The sequence below is a fragment of the Sus scrofa genome, chromosome 15, assembly GCF_054392235.1.
Source record: "Sus scrofa isolate SSC_HxYL_T2T_F1_AM1 chromosome 15, Sscrofa_HxYL_maternal_Yorkshire_Landrace_v2.0, whole genome shotgun sequence".
In the NCBI taxonomy this organism is placed as follows: domain Eukaryota; kingdom Metazoa; phylum Chordata; class Mammalia; order Artiodactyla; family Suidae; genus Sus; species Sus scrofa.
Genome location: NC_139397.1, coordinates 75,364,223 through 75,388,079, shown reverse-complemented (window position 1 = coordinate 75,388,079; position 23,857 = coordinate 75,364,223). Strand labels below are relative to the sequence as shown.

The 23,857-nt window shown below is 37.1% G+C and overlaps 1 long non-coding RNA gene across 2 annotated transcripts; it reads left to right on the top strand.

The window, feature by feature from the left end:
• The first annotated feature begins 589 nt into the window (after positions 1-589).
• Positions 590-23,547, top strand: LOC102162374 (uncharacterized). Of its 2 annotated transcripts, none has more exons than XR_002339452.2 (4): positions 590-714; positions 1,609-1,831; positions 10,188-10,318; positions 19,931-23,547. It is a non-coding gene; the product is annotated as an uncharacterized LOC102162374 (long non-coding RNA). The 2 variants fall into 2 exon arrangements; XR_014829027.1 differs by having other exon boundaries at positions 592-714; positions 1,643-1,831.
• Positions 23,548-23,857: the final 310 nt, after the last annotated feature.

The window sequence follows — 23,857 nt, the reverse complement described above, 5'->3', positions numbered from 1 at the left end:
AAGATCGATGAAAACAGAAAGAACCTATCAAATTAAGTCTCTAGAAATTGACAGGCAGATCCTGAATTCTCAAAACGGTGACTGGGAAATTTCACATTTAGAGAACTTAATAAAAGGATCAAAGACTACTGAGTGGGAGAGCTCAGCAGTGTGAGAAGAATGTGGAAGACAGTTAATTCCTTCTCCATTTCTTTCTTCTTCTCCGCAGTCTTAGACTAATTGCAGGCATCCTGTTCGCCAGCTCAATTTTCTCATACCTAGAGGTCAAAGAGGCCTTGGCAGATCTTCTTATCTTTATCATCAATAAATATGTATTATTTAGTATCCATTATGGCATAACTCTGCACGAGGTACTAACTTAGATCTTGGAAGCTGATTGAATGCAAAGTATCATGGAATTTAAAGGGGCCTTTCAATGATTCCGTCCTGTCTTCTGCTTGATTTGTGCCCATGGGTTCTTGGAGATCCATCTGTAGAAGCCACACACACTTGTGACTTTTCCCCTTACAGATGAAATACTCTCTGTTATTCTCTATAAATGATTCAGAGACCTGACCTACTCAGCTTCATTTGACTTTTCCTTGTCTTTAGGCAGCATACACAAGGCTCACTGCATGATATACTCAAGCTGAGGATGAGTATGAAGGTAGAAAGCCTGAAGGAAGAGCTCCAAATGAAATTCTGGAAGCTACTTATATCTTTCTACAAATTCAGGTCAGGAATGAGTGTCCTTTTCACTGTCCCTACCAGGAAATTTCAGTGACTGAATAATTAAAAAAAGGATTAAATGTGAAATTCCCTTCCCTACCTCCCAGAGATGAGCTTGCTAAGAAAGTAATCTCACCTTATTTTAAGTAACATAAATATCTTCTAAATTCATGAAATGTTCAAGTGAGAATAGGCTGGATTGGTTAAGACTCTTTGGGTTACAATCAACATAAATGCAATTAAAGCTAAATTAAAAAAAAAAAAACTGAATTTACTCACTTGCATGACTCCTACGTCCAAGGCCACAGGTGTTTCAGCTGTATGAAAAGCTGATGTATGAGGTCATCTAGATTCTTCCACTTTCTCCACCTTTCAGTAAAGTTCTTTCCATGTGGCAGGAAAAAGAAATGATTCACAAAGGCTCACACTCACATCTTACCATAGACATCAGCTGAACAACCATAACAGAAAGAAATGGTCTTTTCCTGGGCAAACTCAGGCCCGTTTGGATCTTGTATCCATCCCTGAATAAACCTCTGTGACTGAGGCCGGGGCCAGAGGGTGTGCTTTATCAACACCACCCATGTGGTGAGAGGGGAGAGAACAAGGGGAAGTAGAGTCAGTTCAACTTCCACGAAGAGTCAGACTGCAAAGCTATGAATCCTCACACGAGAAAAAGATCCTATCCTCAGAAGAGGTAGTAGGGATGCTGCTGGATGGCCTAAGATGGTTGTCACCTCATTCAAGGAAACCAAAGTCTAGAGAAGATAAATATTTTCCCCAAAGTTCTACACAACCAGCCAGAGATAGAGCCAGTAATGGGACCTATATCTCTAGAATCTTAAGTTAGAATACCTTTTAAAATTATTTATTCTATTTATTCTATCAACTCTCTTTTAGCAAGTCTCAGAAGCCTCTCATAATTTCTTTCAAGATTCTTTGTGACTGAACTGATATAGCTCAAGGAGCACTGGACAACAGCCTGCATTTGGGGGGCAAGCATTGCCACCACCTTGTACCTGGTGATATGAATTTCTACCAGTCATTTGATATCTCTGTTTGTTGATGAGAATAAAATCATCTGCCCTCCCCAGACCTGGCAAGGCATAAAAACATCTTCAAGGTGAGATAGTATGTTTTATGTTAATAAATATCTTTTTTTTTTTTTGTCTTTTTGTCTTTTGTCTTTTTGTTGTTGTTGTTGTTGTTGCTATTTCTTGGGCTGCTCCCACGGCATATGGAGGTTCCCAGGCTAGGGGTTGAATCGGAACTGTAGCCACCGGCCTACGCCAGAGCCACAGCAACGCGGGATCCAAGCCGCGTCTGCAACCTACACCACAGCTCACGGCAACGCCGGATCGTTAACCCACTGAGCAAGGGCAGGGACCGAACCCGCAACCTCATGGTTCCTAGTCGGATTCGTTAACCACTGCGCCACGACGGGAACTCCTATGTTAATAAATATCTTTAATATGACAAAGTATTAGACAAAACTAAGCAAATTCAAATGTAAATCAAACTACATTAAGGTACGTCCTCACACCTGTCAGAATGGCTGTCATTAGTAAGTCCACAAATAACAAATGCTGGAGAGGGTATGGAGAAAAGAGAACCCTCCTACATGGTTGGTGGAAATGTAAATTGGTAAAACCACTATGGAAAACACTATGTAGGTACCTCAGAAAACTAAACATAGAAGTACCATATGATCCAGTTATCCCACTCCTGGACGCATATCCAGACAAAGTTCTCATTGAAAAAGATACATGCGGAGTTCCCGTCGTGGCGCAGTGGTTAACGAATCCGACTAGGAACCATGAGGTTGTGGGTTCGGTCCCTGCCCTTGCTCAGTGGGTTAACGATCCGGCGTTGCCGTGAGCTGTGGTGTAGGTTGCAGACGCGGCTCGGATCCCGCGTTGCTGTGGCTCTGGCGTAGGCCGGTGGCTACAGCTCCGATTGGACCCCTAGCCTGGGAACCTCCATATGCCGCGGGAGCGGCCCAAGAAATAGCAACAACAACAACAACAACAACACAAAAAAAAAAAAAAAAAGAAAAGAAAAAGATACATGCACCTCTATGTTCATAGCAGCACTATTCACAATAGCGAAGACATGGAATCAACATAAATGTCCATCAACAGAGGAATAGATTAAGAAGATGTGGAATATATACACAATGGAATGCTACTCAGCCATAAAAAAGAACAAAATAATGCCATTTGCAGCAACAGGGATACAATTAGAGATTCTCATACTTAGTGAAATAAGTCAGAAAGAGAAAGACAAATACAATATTATATCACATATCTGGAATCTAATATATGGCACAAAGGAACCTATCTACAGAAAAGAAACAAACTCATGGACCTGGAGAACAGATTTGCTGTTGCCAAGGGTGAGGGAGTGGGATAGACTGGGAGTTTGGGGTTAGTAGCTGCAAACTATTGCATTTGGAGTAGATAAGCAATGAGATCCTGCTCTATAGCACAGGGAACTATATCTAATCACTTGTAATGGAACATGATAGAGGATAAAGTGAGAAAAAGAATGTATGTAGATGTATAGCTGGGTCAATTTGCTGTATAGCAGAAATTGACAGAACATTGTAAATCAGCTATAATAAATTTTTTTTAAAAAGTTAAAAAAAAATTAAGCAAATTCATTCACTGCAGGATCTTTCCTGCTCTCCTTGTGACTCTCCATGGGATAGATAAGATACTTAGCATTTCCCAAGTTGATCTGACAACTCACTTTGATGGAGCCTTTCCTGTGACCCATCTTCCTTGGAAATGTCGCTGCCCTATAGGTACATGTGATATTTTTATTACCTTTCTTTGAAGCCTTCCTAATTTTGTTCCTAAATCATCCCTCATCTAAATTCATCCTAACCCAGAGTTGGCTTAGCTGCCTTATGTATATAGAAGTGAATGGCCATTGTTCAGTTTCGGGGGTTTCCAGCTGCATTGTCTGCTCCACACTTCTGACTTAGGGAAATTACCTTGCTAACTGTGACAAGCTGCTTTGCCTGTATCTTCTCCCGCCATGAGGCTTGTAGGAGTGGGCCTTTTCATTCTTATTCACAAATGGAAGGGGAGCTGATGGTGTGGCTCAGAGAGGAAATCTATCAACCATACAGATTGGTGTTTAGGAGCATGTTTCTCACATGGCTCATCACAACAGGTAAGCTCATCTCATCTTCAGGTTTCCAACTGTGAAAGCCTGAATCTGAGAACTGGAAGCACAATGTTCACAGCAGAGGGTCCCTGCATTTGCAACATACATAATGGCCTCTAAGGCACATTTGCTCAAATAGAAGAGCACTCTCCATTTTTGGCAGTGTACTCCTTTCCCTTGGCATGATGGCTTTCCTATATTTTGACTTTTTTGGGGGGAAATGGTAACTTAAACAAACAAACAGGAGTTCCCACTGTGGCTCAGCGGTTAACGAACCCAACTAGCATCCATGAGGGTGTGGATTTGATCCCTGACCTTGCTCAGTGGATTGAGGATCTGGCATTGCTGTGCCTATGGTGTAGGCCGGCAACTACAGCTCTGATTGGACCCCTACCCTGGGAACCTCCATATGCCACATGTGCGACCCTAAAAAGACCAAAAAAAAAAAAGTTTCAATAATTAATAACATAAGCCACTGTGCTCTTAAAATATGATTTACTTTGAGGTTACTGTTTAATTGATTATATGCAACAGCTTGATTACCTAGTTTCTGCTCAGTGATAGTTTTTATAAACTACTTGTTGTTGATTTCTAATTTCCTAGGTTGGTCTTTGCTATCTAGTCTTTTTTGTACAATTACAGCACAATACATTACACATGGTTTACAAAATCCTGTTCTTACTATAACACAGGAAATCATGTACTACCCTGGTTTATTTGAAAAGAGATCTGGATCCAGGCCTATTTGGATTTTCTATTAAAAAATTAAAAAGCTAGAGTTCCCATCATGGCTCAGCAGTTAATGAATCCAACTAGCTTCCATGAGGACATGGTTTCGATGCCTGGCCTTTCTCAGTGGGTTAAGAATCTGGCGTTGCCATGAGCTGTGGTATAGGTTGAAGAAGTGGCTTAGATCCCACGTTGCTGTGGCTGTGGTGTAGGCGGGCTTCTATAGCTCCGATTGGACCCCTAGCCTGGGAACCTCCATATGCCATGGATATGGCCCTTAAAAAAACCAAAAAAGTAAAAAGCTAGGTTTTTATATTTTCTTAATGAATAATAAATGTTTCTTTAATTGACATATAGCTGATGTGCAATATTATGCTGGTTTCATTTGTATTATGTAGTGATTTGACATTTGCATACACTATGAAATGATCACCACAGTAAGTCTAGTAACCATCTGTCCCCAAAGTTATTACCATATCATGGACCATATTCCTTATGCTCTATGTTACATCCCAGTGGCTTATTTATTTTATAACTAGAAGTTTGTACTTCTGAATCCCCTTTATCTTTTTTGTCCAACCCATACGCAACTCTGGTAACCATCCATTGCTCTCAATATCTTTGTGTCTGTTTTTATTTTGATTTGTTTTAAGAATCCATATAGAAGTGAGGTTATACAGTATTTATTTTTCTCCATCTGACTTATTAGCATAATACCCTCTAGATCTATCATCTTGTCACAAATGCAAGATTTTTTTTATGTTTGTGTAATACTCTACATCTTTACCTGTTAGTCTATCACCGGACCCTTAGGTTGCCTCCATATCTTGACTGTTGTAAATAATGCAGCAATGAATATTGGGGTGCATATATTTTTATGAATTAGTGTTTTTGTTTATTTTGGTAAATACCCAGAAGCGAAATAGCTGGATCACATGGGTAGTTCTTTTTTAATTTTTTGAGGAATCTCCATAGTTTTCCCCATAGTGGCTGCACCAATTTATAGTCCCACCAACAATGCACATGACACCTCTTTTTACCACATTCTTGCCAACACTTATCATTTGTTGTCTTTTCGATGATAGCAACTCTGACAGATGTGAGGTGGTATTTCACTGCAGTTTTGTTTTCACTTTCCGATGATTAGTGATGTCAAATATCTTTTCATGTGTCTGCCGGCCATCTGTTTGTCTTCTTTGGAAAAATGTCTATTCAGTTTCTCTGCTCATTTTAATCGAGTTTGTTTTTCTGGACATTTAGTTGTGTGAGTTATTTGTATATTTTGGATATTAACCCCTTATCAGATATATCATTTGCAGATAATTTTTCTCATTCAGTAGACTGCCTCTTCATTTTGTTGATAATTTCTTTTAGTGTGCAGAATCTTTTTGGTTTGATATAACCATATTTGTTTATTTTTGGTTTTGTTTGCCTTGCCTGAGGAGACAGATCCAAAATGTATACACAGAGCTAAGACTGATCTCAAAGAGCTCACTGGTTATGTTTTCTTCTAAGAGTTTAATGCTTTCAGGTTTAACATTTAAGTCATCACATTGAGTTTATTTTTGTGTATGGTGTGAGAAGATCGTTCCGTTATATTCTTTTGCACATAGCTGTCTTGTTTTCCCTATACCATTTATTAAAGAAGATATCTTTTCCCTATTGTATATTCTTGCATCCTTTGTTATAAAGTAATTGATCACATGGGTGTAGGTTCATTTCTAGGCTCTTTTTTTCTCTCCCATTGATCTATGTGACTATTTTATGCCAGTATTACACTATTTAGAATACTGTGTCTTCATAGTATATATTTGTAAATCAATGATCTCAAGTTAAAATGCATTCTAAGAACCCTACTTTACTGCCCACCCCTCCTTTGATGTTTTTGCTGTCTTATTTTACATGTTTTTGTTTTCTGTAGCTCTTTACTACTTATTTTGAATATAGGTGATTTTACTACTTTCATAACCTTCCTACTAGCTCTATAAGTGGTTGATCCAATACCTTTACTATTTATTTGCCTTTACCAATGAAAACTTTCCTCTTATCCTTTTAATATTTCTAGTTGTGGCCTTTTCTTTTACACTTAAAAAAGTCCCTTTAACATTTTTTTTGTAAGGCCTGTTTAGTGATGCTGAACTCTCTTAGCTTTTGCTTGTTCTGTAAAGTTCTCTATCTCCTTAAAATCTGAAATGATAACCTTGCCTGTGGAGTATTTCTGGTTACAGGTTTTTTCTTTCATCACTTAGTATATGTAATGCCACTCTCTTCCGGACTAACTGCAAGCCCCTGGCACTAATAGGCTAGAGGGAGGATTCTAAAATGGCACTTGCCAATGGCAGGGTCACTGCAGCAGAACTCTTAAAAATGTCTGCTGCCAGGGTCTCCATTTCCGGGGTAGGCCAAATTGCTTCCTACCTCTCCAGGAGGCTCTCCAAGATCAGCAAATGGGTTTGATTCAGGCTCCTTCCAACCACCTCTGTGCTGGGACTCAGCATGTGTGTGAGCTTTTGCATGGGCCTTTAAAAGCAGAGTCCATGTTTCCTGTAAGCCTCTGGCTCCCCCAAATATAAGCCATGCTGGTTTTTAAAGCCAGAGATTCTGGAAGCTCATCTTCCCAGCACAGGACCCCTGGGCTGGAAAGCCAAATGTGAGACTCAAATCCTTTGCTTTTGGGGGATGATTCCTTAAGTTGCAATATTCCTCCTATTTGTGGGTTGCTGACTTTGGGTGTATAACTCCTGACTCCATTGTGTCTCTACCCTTCCTACCTGTCTCTTTGTGGCTCCTTCTTTGCCTCTTTAGTTGTAGAAAATCTTGTCGGCTAGTCTCCAGGTCATTCTGATAGTTGTTTTGTAAGCAGTTGTAATTTTGGTATGCCCATGGGAGGAGGTGAATTAGAAGGTTTCCTATTCTGCCATCTTGGCCACACCCCCAAGCAATGTTTTTTTTTTTTTTTAATGTTTCTTTATTAAAATTCCCTGCTATATAGAATATTTATAAGTAGAAACTTTTAGAGTTGCCAAATATGAGATTATACCACTTCAAAATAATAACATATGAAGAACTAAATTTGAAAATTTACAATTGAAGTGTATTCTTCATTTTGAAGGAGCATTTATTAAAGGATTCTTTTAGCTTTTGACAAACATCTACCTAAAAACTAAAGTAAATCCACATTAACCTTTTGTATGGGAGTGCACACCTTAAATAGTATAATACAAAGATTAAATTTTAGTGACTTCTTTGCAATTAGTAAATGTATTTTAATTTCATAACATCATACCTCCATTCTACAAAGCAAACAAAGACTCCATTGACTATTAATATAAAGAAAAGCTATTCAAAGGATGAATCTTTGCTACTGGTATTGAGTTTTATTTCATGCTTAATGTGCTATGTAGGGAAAGAAAGAAAATGTTAACAGTGTTCCATGATTCAATGATTTTTGAGATAAAAAGATTTTCAATTTATGATTCCATGGATTCCCAAAGAGTGCTTTAGATATTGAAAAAGTGCAGTGAGAAAAGTTTTATGATCACCAAGGGCACTGTCTTAGAATGTGGGTTACCTGGTATGTCTCAGGCACTTAAGAAAGGTTGAGTGAAGTTACAAAACTGTGATATTCCCATGTTTCAATAAAATTACAGGCCAGAATATTAGGCCATTCTGTAAGTTCATCTGACTTCTATATTGTGTTTTCAATTAAGGAAAGTAAGAATCTTACTTTCATACTAATTCCAAAGCACAATATAATATATTCCTAATTTCTATACTCTCTTGCTATTGTCTTCTATTGAATTATATTATTGGCATGGCTGATCTTCAAATTCTGTTCATAGAAACCAGGTGAATATCACATAAATTTTTGTTGATTGTTATCATCAGCACTCATGAATATGAGTGATTGATAATAACTGCTAGTATCATCATAGTTGGTACTTTGCATGTTACTTCAAAATTGCTTACAATTCTAGAAGGTATTATTACCCCACTGCTATAAATGAGAAAATGGAGGGTCTGAGGTTTAGCAACTTTTCCAAGGTCACTTAGTTAAAATGATCTTGTGCTATGCTGTGAACCCAGACCTGAAAACTTCATAAACCAAGAGCATTTCCAATGTGTCATCCTGCTAATTCTTTGGTAACAAATTGACAGAAAGGAAATTTCAACTTTCTCACACACATGGTGCTTTGTCATTAACAACTCACCCCTACAGCTTTGAGTAATGATTTCACATAGAGGAGATGCAAAGCAATTTATCATTTTTGTAGATTTAGAGTTTGCTAGTAGCAGATGGCTCTGAGAGGTGGAAACGTAGATTTCAGGAGGCAATTCAAAATGAGCCTCCACTTGTCCAACTAGGTAGCCTTCTTATTTGGAAATGTATAGAGATTAATTTTTTCTCTTTGAATTCTATAATTGTAAAGGCTTTAGTATTCACTTACATCACGTTGCTTACATTTTTCATTCAAATTCTACCTACAATATGGTTTTGACTAAAATAATTTATTCTAAAATGTTGGGACTTATTTATATAATGTCAACAAATGTACTTTAAGGTTTGAAGACATTTTTGTAGGCTGGGCTTGCTTATAAAATGTTACTATTATGCTTTATTGAGCACTTATGTTTTTGTCCCCATGCTAAGCACTTTCCATGTGCTGGATCACACAGTCTTCACAATCATCTTATGAGGTCATTGGAATTCTCTTTTGTGAGGAAACTGAGGATTAGAGGGAGACTATATTGACTGACTAAATCTGAGTACTAAAAGATTCTGAGAGACTTGATTAATAGTCTGATTTTAATAAGACAAAATTTAACCTGGAAAAACACAACATCCTGTACTTAGGTTTAAAACAATTGTGTAAGTATAGAATGGGGAAAATGTGGTTTATCAACGGACCATAAATATAAGAGATGGAGAGTTTTGTTCAAGAAGAAGCTCTAGTCAGGCCAATGATATATTGAGACTGCCAAAATAATAATAATAATGTGAACTTAGTCTGCATTGATGGAAGCAAAGACATAAGGGGGAGACGGGGCCGATTCTCCTGTTTCTAGATTTTTTCCAATTTTTGAGTGGTTCTGGTCCTAATGCCATTTTTTTTTTTTAGCAGTTGTAAATGGATTCAATGTATTCAAAAAGAAACAACTATGCTGATGGTTGAAACCATATAAGATTAAAAATGGTCAAAAGGCATGGCAGTGTTTACCACTGAAGAAAAATAAATAAAAATTCAAGGATAACAAGATAGCTATACTTCAATATTTGAGAAAATGCCACAAACAAGGATTATTTTTGCTTAGTATAAACTCAAGTAGTAAAACTGGCAACAGTGAGTAGAGGAAGCTATACACAGAAAGAATTCAACTCTTAACAAGTGAGATTTTTCTAATAGTTGGAGTTGTACTAATATAAAGGGAACTGCCTTTGGAAAGAATATAATTTTTGTTTCTGGATACCCATTCAGCAGGGATATTGCAGAAGATGCAAACATTAGATGGTCAGACCAGATCTGTGAGGCACCTTCCAAACTTATACTTTTATTATTCTCAACTTTGTTTTGCAGGGGGTGGGGAGAAGAACAGCCACCTGACAAGTGGTTCTACTGCTTGGTTCAAAGAAGCAACAGTCTGCTTGGGGACTTTGGAAAAAGCCCACCTGAGTTACAGGATTTTGGCAGAAGTAGCAAGAACTGAGGTACAAATAAGAAGGCTGACTCTTCCTTTCTCACTCATGTGTCTGCATTTTCTCCTAATTCCCCTATTGTGCTAAAGCCATCATTCATTACATCTTAGCCATAAAAATCAAAATGTTTAATATCAGTTTTAAATGGATCACTCCTAATTTGTTCATCTGGAAATTACACTCAAAATGACTTTGAGATTATTTTACTGAGGCAGGTACAGATATAGCTTCTCAGCTTTCTTCAAGTTCAAAGGCTACTTCTTACATTAAGCTCCCTGCCTCTAAAGAAAAACTAATCTGGCTTGGGGGCACCTATTTATCCAAAACAAAAGGACCCCTGAGGTACAGACTCTCATAGATTTAACAGGATTTTGTTTCCTTACTATATGGGTGAAAGGTGTTAATGGATAAATCATTCTTTCTAATGCAGCACAAAGATGTGGTCTCTGCCACATAAAATAATCAGATATAAGAAAATTTTCATTGTTTCTAGGGAAGAAAATCTAATACTTTTATGTCTCGAGGCTTGAGTTCACACATAGACTCCAAGCTGTAATGACAGCCTTGTGTTTCAGAATCTGCACAGCACTGTGAAGAACACAGTCACTGCTCTGATGGATAGAAGGGAGGGTTTTGCCAGTGTGCTGTCAAATTCCAAAATACCTTTCCACAAAACTATAGTTTAGTTTGTCATGCCTTCTAAAACATTTTTACACATATTTTTCCCACGGAGTAATGTTTTAGGATAGATTTCTTTCCAGATGCCAGACACATTCTTAATTGACACAGACACAGTGGAGACCACCTTTCTGAGTATAGATTGATTCTGCTCTTCTCATTGGAAAGAGAGAGGGTAATAAGTTTCACTGAGGAGACTACTCATTCACCCGGAATCAAAATCAGCCCTGATGGAATCAGATCACTGTGTGGTCTCTGATTTCTGGCATAAAAGCCTTAGCTACGGGTTTTCAACATGTCAATACCCAGTCTAGACAAAGTTTCTAGTAGTCTCCACACATCATCTGCTTTTTATCAACTATTTCAATAAAGAAAATGTTATACACTTAATATTGGTTAAACGTCTTGTTAATGATACTATGTTATACATTTTACAGTAAAAGGAGAAAACTCAAGGAATCCTAAGACCTGAGTTGTCTCTATCTTTCTAGGTGACACTGCTCTTAAACATACCTTATTATCAAAAATTTCCTGACCTAATTTTACAGCCTCATGTGACCCAAAAGTCCTGTATTCCAAAGTCACCGTAACTGGCATTGTCATCTTAGGATCTTGCTTAAATACTCTTTGCAATAATATAATTTCATGTCCTTCCTCAGAATGGCCTTTATTTTGAAATTCTGCCAAGAACATCATCATTCTGAGTGCTAGAGTTTGATTAAACATAGCATTAAAGAATGTCTTTCAAAGGCTATATCTCACCCAGTTTCCATTTATAAAACACAAAGTAGCATATGCTTTGAAATGACAATAAATCATCTTCAAATTTAGACTTAAAAATAACAGATGATTTGGTCTTAAGCTCTAATGGAGAGAGAAATGCTTCCTAGAAGGAATCTTGTAGTTCCTCCATGTCCTAGATCTCTTGGGCCCTTGGAAGCACAGTGGTTGGGTGGGAGAGGCTCCCAAACACCTCACTAATAGAAACACCTGGTGCTCTTCACTTTCTCATCTATGCCCCTATCTTCAGCCCTAAGGCTCTCAATCAAAGGCTCATTTCTGCCCAGTTTCTGAGCCAATTAGAGAATATAATAGCAGATTCTATGGGACCAGCTGCTGGGATCTTACACTATCTGGTATGCTCCAGGTGCTGCCCAGACAATCTCAAATCCAGAGAATCACAGGTTTTCCGTGAAGTCTACATGTTTGTCTTGTCTACTTAGCTGGTTTCTGTCCAGTGTCCTGGTTCCTGCTGCAGAATTGGACTGACCCTGATACTCAGCCAAAATTTATCTCTCAGAAAACTGGAGCTGTGTTTGGATATACTTCTACTGTTGCTGTGACAGTCTAGTATTGTGATGCTCTTTATGTAGAGCATAATGTTCCTTTGAAACTATTTCTATTATAACTCAACAATTACAACACATGCTTGAGGTACCTATGAGAGGATCAACTCAAGTTTACCATATTTCTATGGACACAGGGATTTAGACAGCTGCTCTCTTCTCTCATCTGGAGCCAAAATTTAATTAGCTTCCCAACTTTGGTCACTTGTTTCCTATTCCTTTCCCAGTCCCCTGATCTGCTATGAAGACTCCAGTGTCTTTTTGTCCCAGGGTCTATATGCTATGGCATGCTTAAGCAATTTGAATCAAGAGAAAAAGGATAAATGTAAGGCTGAGAGCTATATCTACTCATGGCAATTGTACATTTATGCTGCCTTCTCTACCTGCATGTTCAGTGAGATCCTAGGCAACTTACAAAGTGTTCAGAGAGAGGCTATGTGTTCAGAGAGGCCAAGAAGATGATTTTAGATGCTACTTTGGTCCTGAATTTGAGGAGGACTGAATATGACCATTCCTTTAACACACACTTGAATTTCAGATGGGCCAACTAATAAAAGCTCTTAAAAACATTTCTAAGATAACATTATTTTGTTCTTCACTATGTAATGGTCCCACCACACTAAAGGGCAAGGGAAATTGCATCTTACATTATTTATCATTCTGTACTCACTGGTTCAGTCATCTTTTCCATTATCTGGATTAAATCCAAAGTTGGTTTTATATGAAGAAATTCCTAGAGGTAAAGAGAGTGAGGCTATAAATTATAATTTTAGAGAAATTCCTTTCCTCAAGATATTTAAGAGTAAAAAATAATCTTCTGTGTAGAAATATTTCATTAACTCTTATGTGAGGAGAGTGGATCATAAGATTTCTACAAAACCTTTCTAGAATCCTATGAAGAAATATAGCTACAGTCTATGCCAGTGATTAGGAGTTACAGATTCATGCAATAGTATTCTGACTTAGCCTATTTATGAGCCAGGACCATAATGCACACTCCATCACTTTCATATTTATAGATAAATATGTCAACCTCCATTTTTTTCATTGCAAGACAAGTCTTTTGAACAGCAAAAAATCTGAAAGCCCTTTGAGAGTGGAGGCTCAGTAGTGTGGTTCAGTGAGTCTAATTTGGATTCCATTTCCTTTGATCCTAGGGAATTGGGAGGGTGAGTGTAAAATGACTTTCATTCCCGACACCAGTTGCATAGATTTACTTCAGTGATTGATTAAAAGATCACATGGTTTTGCTAAGCACTGCAATGTTGCATCAATCTTCAAGAGAGCTGAAACTGCCATTAATTCTGCCCTGCTGTCTTAGGAAGAAAATTCTGAAAGACTACATTCAGCCATTAGCAGGAATAAGCAGAGTTAAAAGTTGCTTCACTTGCTGTGAAAATTGAAGCTATGAAAGGAGCAGGTCCATCTAGAGCATTTCACCATGTTCTTTTTTTTAAGGCTTCATCTATTTGATTTGGTCCATTAAGTTAAATTTTAATGCACAAAATGTGATTATTACAGCTAATAATTAAAGGGATGCTTACTTTGGAAACATGTAATCTTCAAGTCATTTGAGATTTATTTTACCCTGATGTTTTATGTATATGGTGCGGGGGGGGGTGGAGATGCCAATTGTTATTTTATTTATTATTTTTAATTACAGAAGAATTGTGTACCGCTGTAAAGAGTTCAAGATGAATAGAAGTTTATAAGGGAAAAAGTGAAAACCTCCATCTGCTCCCTAAAAGCTTTGTGCAGTGGTGGAGGGTTGAGGAGGAGGAGAAGCGATACTAGAACAAGAGTTTGACATTAAAGAAAGTGGAAGAAGAAAGAGAGATTCAGGTGATAGCAGATACAAATTTCACTCTTCCAACTCAAGTACACAAAAATGATAATTTTCTTTTTCTACAACCACTTATAGTAGGAGCTCCTGTACCACTGAATAAGTTCTTCCCCTCAATTACACCGCACCTGTTTCCTCAGAGTTGGGCCTATGGTTGTGAGCTTACCAATTACCAAGGCTTTGAAAACAGCAGGGGTGACATCTTGTCCTCATCCTAATTTATCTTTCCACTGTGGCTTCTATTGCGACGATTCTTATCTAATATGGTCCTGGGTAGTGGATTCAAATAGTTCCCTCCCTGCAGAGCCTCTGAAGGTCAGACGGGTCCTGGTATTAAGTTCATGCTGTTCTTGGACTGATAAGTCAGTGCTCTTCCCTCCAGTGTACAGGAATCCTTCCCCAATTCTTGCACCACCCTGAATGCCCTGACGTTGTGAACTTGACTCAGATCCATCTGTCCAGACATACCACACAACCACTTCTCTGGAGAAGGGCCCTGTCCTCACTCATCTCAGATCTTCAAATCCATTTGCAGACTGCCCTACCCTGGTCTTAATCTAGATTTGCCCTAGGATGGCTGAAGAATGAGATCAATACAATGGTCATTTCTCAGTAATGCCTCTAATCAAAACCAGTGAAACTATCTGTAGACTAAGACTAGGAAAATGAATAAACTAAGTGGAATATTGTACAGCAGTTAAAAATTGGTGAATGTGATCCCTATGTGCATTTATCAGTATGGGTTGATCCTGAAAATATAATGTTAAGCCTAAAAGCAAGTTGAATTTTGTTACATACCATGTAGGTAATTAAAAATAAAATTATACTGTATGGTTTCTTATCCTATAAATAATTATTAAGAGTATAAAAGCAAGTACTTTAAAACACCCACTTGTGATAGAGCATGATAAACCTTAGAGGGAACTGTGTGTGTTGGAAGGGGGTAATTCAACTTTATCTGAAGTTGTTTATTTATCATAAAAAGATCTAAAGAAAATATCATAAAATATCAATATCAGTAGCCCAAATATATTTTATCTTATATATTTAAATACATTTATTTTAATTTTTTTTTTTTTTTTTTTTTGTCTTTTTGCCTTTTCTAGGGCTGCTCCTGTGGCACATGGAGGTTCCCAGGCTAGGGGTCTAATCGGAGCTGTAGCCACCGGCCTACGCCAGAGCCACAGCAATGAAGGATCCGAGCCATGTCTGCGACCCACACCACAGCTCACGACAACGCCGGATCCTTAACCCACTGAGCAAGGCCAGGGATCGAACCTGCAACCTCATGGTTCCTAGTTGGATTTGTTAACCACTGAGCCATGACAGGAACTCCTATTTTAATTTTTAAATTCTCATACAGTTTAATAAATTTTCCTCTGAATACCATCTTCTTGCAATCAACATAATTTGCTTATATAGTCCATACATTATTTTGTGATTTCATGTTTAATATTTTTTGAGAAATTAATCTGTGCATTTTCCAAGTGATAACTTTTTACTATACTGTCTAGTTATTTTATACTATCTCCAAACAATGTAGCTTTAATAGTATCTGGTTTTAGCAATTTATGGGAATTTTCTTTGACCCTAGCATATGAAAGACTTCTAAAAGTGCCATGAAGACATTAGCAAATGATATGAAGTCCCTACTTATTGGGTTCAATGTTGTATGTGAGTATGCATGTGTTTGTATGTGTTCATATATGTATGTATGTGAGTTCTATGAGTCTGTGTGTGTGCAGGGCCACTTCTAGGATAAATTAAAGCTTCCTAGAATTATTGTTATTTCAGTTCCTCCTTGGTGGAGAAAAGGGTATCCTCCTACACTGTTGGTGGGAATGTAAATTGGTACAACCACTATGGAAAACAGTATGGAGTTACTTCAGAAAACTAAATAAAGAGCTACCATATTACCCAGCAATCCCACTCTTGGGTATATATCTGGACACAACTTTCCTTTAAAAAGATACATGAACCTGTATGTTCATTGTAGCACTATTCACAATAGCCAAGACAGGGAAACAATCTAAATGTCCATTGACAGATGACTGGATTAAGATGTGGCATATATACACAATGGAATACTATTCAGCCATTAAAAAGAACAAAATAATGCTATTTGCAGCAACATGAATAGAACTAGAGACTCTCATACTAAGTGAAGTCAGAAAAAGAAAGATAAATACCATATGATATCACTTATATATGAAATCTAATATATGGCACAGAAAAGAAACACATGGACTAGGAGAACAGACTTGTGGTTGCCAAGGGGGAGGGGGAGGGAGTGGGGGATGGACTGGGAATTTGGGGTTAGCAGATGCAAACTATTACATTTGGAGTGGATAAGCAATGAGATTCTACTGTATAGCACAGGGAACTACATCTAGTCACTTGTGATAGAACATGATGGAGGATAAATGTGAGAAAAATAATGTGTGTGTGTGACTGGGTCATTTTGATGTACAGTAGAAAATTGACAGAACTCTTTAAACTATAATGGACAAAATAAAAATATTTAAAACAATTTTTTAAATAAAAAAAACAGTTCCCCTTTGTATTTTTCTGTTTGAACTATATTTATGTTGCTCTTATCCTCAGTACATACAGATCTATATGCAAGAATTTGATGGATTGGCTCTTAATTGATATAAACTATGCCTTTTTATTTAAAAATAAATTTTCCCTTAATTTTCATTGTGTATAACCTTCATATTTCATCTTAATTGTTTGTTGGCATTTGTCTGTTAGTTGTTTTCCATTCTTCTCTTTTCAATACATCTTTGTATTTTACCATACTATTTTTTTCAAACTTTGAAAGTCAGGTACACATAAAATTCCCAAAAGAGAATGATGTCAATTTGCCATAGTTGCTTCTCTCACATTCTCTTCATCCATTTTCTAACAAATTTCATTAAACCTCCTATCAATTCTATTTATTTAATACAAAATCTAAGCTAGCAGTATTTATTTGTGGCACAAGATGTAGCATAATATGGAGGGGGGGTAGATAAATCAATAAAAGTTTACAGTATGACCCTTGATTTTTAAGAGGCAAATCTCCTAGAGAAACAGAAAAACAAGTAAATGCCAATAGTATGGAACCCATAATTTGTGTGATATTCAAAGAAGGAGGAAAATGCCTACTGAAATAGTTGGAACACAATTCATTGACCTTTTTAGTTAATAAATGGAAGAAAGACCATTTTGATTTTTTTAATAGGGGAATAGCATAAGTGAAAACATTCATTCAACCATTCATTCAGTTCAAAAAACATTGACTGAACAACTATTTTTTCCAAGAACTGAGATTGGTGTTGGAAATACAATAGTGTAAAACAATGGCTCTGTAAAATGAAGCTTAGAGTCCATCAGGAGATTCTATCATCCAAGTAGGTATAAAATTAAGTTCTGTACCCAAGAAGTGAAGTGGTGGATCATCACCTGGAGGGAAAATTTGGCTAGGAAGGCTCAAAAAGTCCTTCTCAAAGTGCAAATGATAAAGTGAGGTCCAAAAAAAGAGTGGGTTACAATCATGCAGGAGTAAAGAGAGGGAGTTTACTATGGAGAGAAACAGTGTGGGCAAAGGCTCAAAGGCAGGAGAACCTGGCTTGTTCTACTTCTCTTTGAAGCTCAAATGACAAGAGAAAGGGGTCACATGTCATGGGAAGCAATGAGACATATACTAAAAGCAGCTGAGGTGGACACTTTAGGTCAGGTTAAAGATTTTAATCATTGTCTTTAAAATGATAGAAAACCATTACTGAAATATTTAAAATACAGTAAGGGTTTGAGGGGGTTAGAGCAAGGTTTCTCCCTAGCCAGAATCACATGAGGCTGATTTGACATGATTGGTATTTGCATTTTAGGGGCCTCCCTGCCTCTCCCTCTGAATGGAGAATGGATTGGAAGCCTAGAGAGAAGCCATAGGGAAGGGACTACTGCAAAAGTACAACTGAGAGCTCAGAGTCGTTCTGTCTAGAATGGTAGCATTGAAATGGAAATTTATAGTGGAACAATATTGAAAGGCATTGCCAATAGGGCTTTAAGATGGATTGGATATAGGATGAGAAAGATACGGATGTGTCAAGGAAGGACTCCAAGGTTTCTGGCCTCTTCAACAGAATGGGGAGAATGTGGAGCAGAAGGAGATAGTGAGGTTTCTTCAGGACATGATCACAGTCACTGAGAATGGAGTAATCATGCAAATGATGGCAATGATGCCAACACCAATGAGGCAGCAGCTGAAAATGCCTAATGGAGGATGGTGCAATAGAAATGAAAATGAAATGGGTTAGGAGGAGGCAGACAAAAAGGTAATTGAAATTCAGATAGTGCTATTTAGATCATATTAAATCAGGCTATGTATGATCAGTTGGTGATTTTTTTAAGATACACAACTACTTCTCAGTGTCTTGGTTTTCTCATTTTAACAGCATAAAATTGTATCTACTCATAGGGTCCTTGTGAGGGTTAAACAGGATAACATGGATGAAGTGTCTAGTTCAATAGTGCTTAATAACTTTTTTAAGAGTAAAGGGAGAGACAAATGAGGTCCCATTTTCAATTTGAACTGCAACCTTATATATTGCTTATCACAATCTCTATTTCAGATGTTTGGGAAAAGAAAAAAGGAGATTAGGTGATTTGTCTCCAGTCAAAGACTTTTATTAGTTAAGTCTGTTCTCTGAGTACTAATCCAGCAGGCTCTCAGGCATTTTCCTAGCACAAAGTGCAGTAACATAAATTTTAAGACTGAGATTAAGAAATTATTGACCTGTTTTATGAAAGTTGTCCAAATTGTCTCCATTCAAAACATAGTTGTCATTTGGACAATACATCCAAATACATGGTGCTCAAGAGGCATGAAAGGAAAGGAATCCTCACTTACTCCTGGGAAACCCTCAATCTGCTGGCTTCACGAGCCCGTCAATCAAGAATGAGTCACCTGTGTTGGCACCTACCCAGTCACCTGGGGTCAAGAATCTCTAATTGCAGGGAAAAGGGAAAGCAGCAGCCATTCTGACACTGCCGGGGGACATCCTTTCCAGTTTTGAATAGCAAATTTATAGCATAGAAAGTGGAAATTTCTCCCAAGCTCAGTTTTAGCTCAGAACAAAAACATACAGTATACTTGAATTATTGTTAAATAGTGGTTGTGGTGGAGAACGTCAGCACACATGATCTGGATCTGATATTTAACTCTTACCTTCTCTTTCCATTCTGCATAACAGTTGGGCAAATCTCCCATACTAAAAAGAAACAGAAACAGAAGTAGTTAATATGATTTAGTTGTCTCCAGCCCAGCCTCATAAACTTGGGGAAGAGCAGTAAATATTATTTGATGATGATAATGATGATGAAATTGGCACCCTCTTCCCAAGCTTGAGAAGAAAAGGATTCTATTCATTTATAAATTTTACTAGATAATTTAGCTAAGTGGGTCTTCATGACATAATTTTAGCTCAAAATATGTTTTATGAGGTTATAAATTAGATTGTTTTAATAGTTTCAACTAAAGCACTGGTATATTAATACGTATATAATTACACAAAACTTTTTTGATTGAATGTGGGTAAAAATACATAGCAATTGAGAAGAAAGCACATCACATCTCCTGGGGGTGTTTGATAAATAATAAAGTCTGATAATGAATTGTATACAATTAACACTTTGTATTTTTTACCAAAATCTATAAAAACCCTTTTTGTAGGGCACTGGATAAGTCTTAATTAAAATCTCATTTCCTTGCAGCCCTCACTTGAAATATGCTAAGAAAACTCAAAGTCCTGAGAAAAGAAATCAAAGTGAAGAACATATTCAGACAAGTTTCCAGTGGACACCCATCAAAGTTTCTCCTGGTCAATTGTGACTGGCTAACGTTACGTTTCAGTGGCCTGTGTGCTACTACATTAAAAGGTCAGCTTCACTCTAATAGAAAATGCTTTGGAAGTCTGAACTGATCTGTGTTATTCAGAATATAACAGACATCTTCAATCAAATTCCATCCAGAGAATTTTCTGGGCACGATTTAAAATGTGGGGAAAAAAAATTTAAACCATTCACCTATCTCTGGGAATCAGAACTGATTACCTCATACAATATCTAAAGGTTCATCAAAGCAAAGATCTTCGAGAAGCAATCACAGTGACAAAATCAGTATCCGAGTTCATTTCTCTGAGTTTCTTAGCAGTGAATTTTATCATGGATCTTTTCGGCTCCATCATTTTTTTATTCAAACAGACAGATGTTTATAGCCCAAAAAAAAAAAAAAAAAAAAAAAAAAAAGTGTGTAAGAGGGAGGAAGAACGTGAAAAAAAAAGAGAATGCTGTAATTTATAATATGCTAGAGCACATGCGTTGTCACTGTTTTGCTCTTTTAACGTACATGAGTCATGAGAAAAAAAGAGAGGGAGACACTTCAGTAGAAAATGAGAAACAGATTTCATATTACCAACTAATCAAGTCAGAATGGACCGTAAGGACCTTCCAAAAATTATTGCCTGAAAGATGCATCACCTAAAAAAATCATTCTAAGCCCTGGAAGTATAAGTCTTATTAAGTCAAAGCCCTGGTATTAGTCAAATTCTATCCAAGAAAGTGGAAGCCACTCTAGGTCTTTAATTCAGAAATGTTTAATATAGAAAATCATTTCACAGATGATACAGTTGTTGAGGAACAAACAGAGGAAGGTAAGGCAACAGTAGGAAGCCTTTACTACCTCCAGAGCAGGAGAGACCATGGCAGGTAGGGTATCCAGAGGCCTTGGTTAGAATGGTAACCTCAAAGTGAAGGGCTTCCTGAGGGGAACTGGAGTGATGGAGAAGAAATCACTGATAGTGATACCACAGGAACTGAAAGAAAAGGGACAGAAAGAGTCAGGCTTCTTCCCTCCTTCTACCCTCAAATCTTTAGCCAGTGCCTGCCTATAGAAGTTGGCTTGAGCTGCATGAACAAAATATCATAGACTGGGTGGCTTAAAAAACAAACGTATTATCTCAAAGTTCTGAAGGCTAGAAGTACAAGATCAAGGTTTCTGGTAAGATTGCTCTTCTTGGCTTGTAGACTGCCTTCTTGCTGTGTCCTCACATTGACTTTTTTTGGGGGGTGGGGGCATGACAGTGAGAGAGAAAGAGAAAAGCTCTCTGATGCCTCCTGATTATAAGGATATTAATCCTATCAGATGAGGGCCCCACCCTTATAATCTCACTTAACCTTGATTACTTCCTTAGACACTCCATCTCCATTAGAGGTTAGGGCTACAACACATGAATTTGGGAGGAACACAAACATTCAGTCCATAATACTGCCTTTGGCTGAGGCTTCTGAGATGCCAATGGGCAAGGAACCCTGGGAAATGTCCTGCAATACGGAAACAGGGGATATGCAGAGTAGATTGAAGGTTTAACTTGTGCAATTGACCTCTGAACTACTGTAATCTGATTTTTAATGGAACTTGGAGAAAAACACTAGTACCATTGAGTGGACTTCGTATAATCTGGTAAAATACGTGTTCCTTGATTACCCTAAATGGCAGATCAGTATGTACTCATAGATTTGATAGTTGTGATCAATCAAAACCTTGGCTACTGAAAATGGCTAATTTATCACCAACCAAAATAACTTCCCCTAAACCTGCAGCATTATAGAAACTGTTCCCAGACAACAAAATTTATTCGACTGATGAAAAAAAGCTATATGAATAAAATGAAAATAGTATTCTATTATAATAAGATGAAAAACACATAAAAATAGGTTGCTCCCCAGGTTTCCTTATTAATCCCCCACTCGTATGGTTGCAGAGACTTGACAAATACCTAAAAGCAATACTCCTCACTAAAATAGGACCAAACCCCAAGAAAGTTTGTCATCATTGTTTGCACAAGGGGTCTTTCATCACAATCAGTACTCTAAATCTGGGAAGTCCCACAAAATCCAAATCCAAATGCACAAACCTCACTTCTAGTTATTGCACTGGCTTTGCAAACCTTCATAGGAGAAGCTATAATTGCTCTGTAGATCAATAAAGATAGTTTTAGACTATTCTCAACAGATACTGTTTCAGATAACAAAGGAGGAAATACACAAGGCTAATCGAAATCAACAACAATCAATCCATATGCAAAGTACAATGGCTTTTTAACTGGGGTTTCCTAGAACACAGTGTCTTCCTATTTTACTTTGATCTCAATGAATGATATGAGTCCTGGCAATATATACAAATATAAGCCTTTAGAAGTCATATGTTTTTTTGTGCATTGCATTTCATTTCTGGAAATCTAAGGAAATAAATGTCTAAAAAAAGCTTTACGCATCAAGGTATTTATTAAGTCATTCATAATATTACAAATCAGATATAGTCTAGCATTTCTGACAGTAAGAGAATGTTTAAAGAAGCCATGATTCAGAAATATAATGGACAGTTATATGATCAATAAAAATTATAATTATAAAGAGAATTTATAAACATGACACTACACAAGTATAAAGCACTACCAGAGCAATATTACATGAAAAAACAAGGTCGAACACAGCAAATGTTAATATTTAGTTTATAATCCATAAATGTCAATAGTGGTCATCTTTGAATTTTAGGATTATGGATGTCCCTCTTTCTACTTTTCTCTATGGTACATATTTTTCACATTGACTAATACTTCTGCAGGAGTTGGGAGACCATAAAAAGTCAATCACTGCTAGTACTTCACACTTTTCATTTTACTTGGTATCTCCCCAGTTTCCTTGAATTGGCACAGTAGTTTTGGAGGCCAAATCTATGAGAGCTCAACTATCCACCCGGCAAGCTGCTCACTGCTTCTCAGCCCTATCCCAGCCTCTTTAATTAAATTCACAAGTCTCTTGAGAATCCCTTTTCTGCTGAGTATCATGTTAATACAACAGGAAATCCAAAGAGGTAAGCCATGTACCTGATTCAAACTTAGAATTTGATTTGGGGACACAAGTTATATACTGGAAATAAAAATTAGGGAGAAAATAGCATTTAATTGGATTCCTTGGGCCACAGACTGGAGATACTATTGATAGCAGAAGTTCTTCTACAAAAAATAAAGTTATAATTTTTTAATCAATTCAGAGGAATTTTTGGAACTGTTTAAAAAGCATAAATATCGGGAGTTCCCGTTGTGGCTCACCAGTAACGAACCTGACTAGTAACCATGAGAATGTGGGTTCGATCCCTGGCCTTGCTGTGTGAGTTAAAGGATCCAGCATTGCTGTGAGCTGTGGGTTAAAGGATCCAGCATTGCTGTGAGCAGCTACAACTCCAATTCGACCCCTAGCCTGGAAACTTTCATATGCCTGTTGTGGCAATAAAAAGAAAAAAAAAAAAAAAAAGCAAAAGCAAAAATAAAATAAAGAATAAATATAAAATCTGATAAGGCCATTATTTCTTTTTCAAATGTATTTTTTGATTTAGCTATATTAAAACTCTTCTCTATGCAGAGCAAAAAGTTGCTAAAGTACACAGAATTTTTTTTAATTTAAAAAATTAAAGAAAAACACAGTTTTACTAAAAACTGACTTACTTCCCTAGGTATTGCTAACTTTTTTTTGGGAAAAATATGTTTCACTCTGTAATGACAAATAAATTCATTAATAAAATCTGAAGGATTTACTTAGAAATTATATGGGATAGCTAATATTTATTTCAGAAAGAACTTA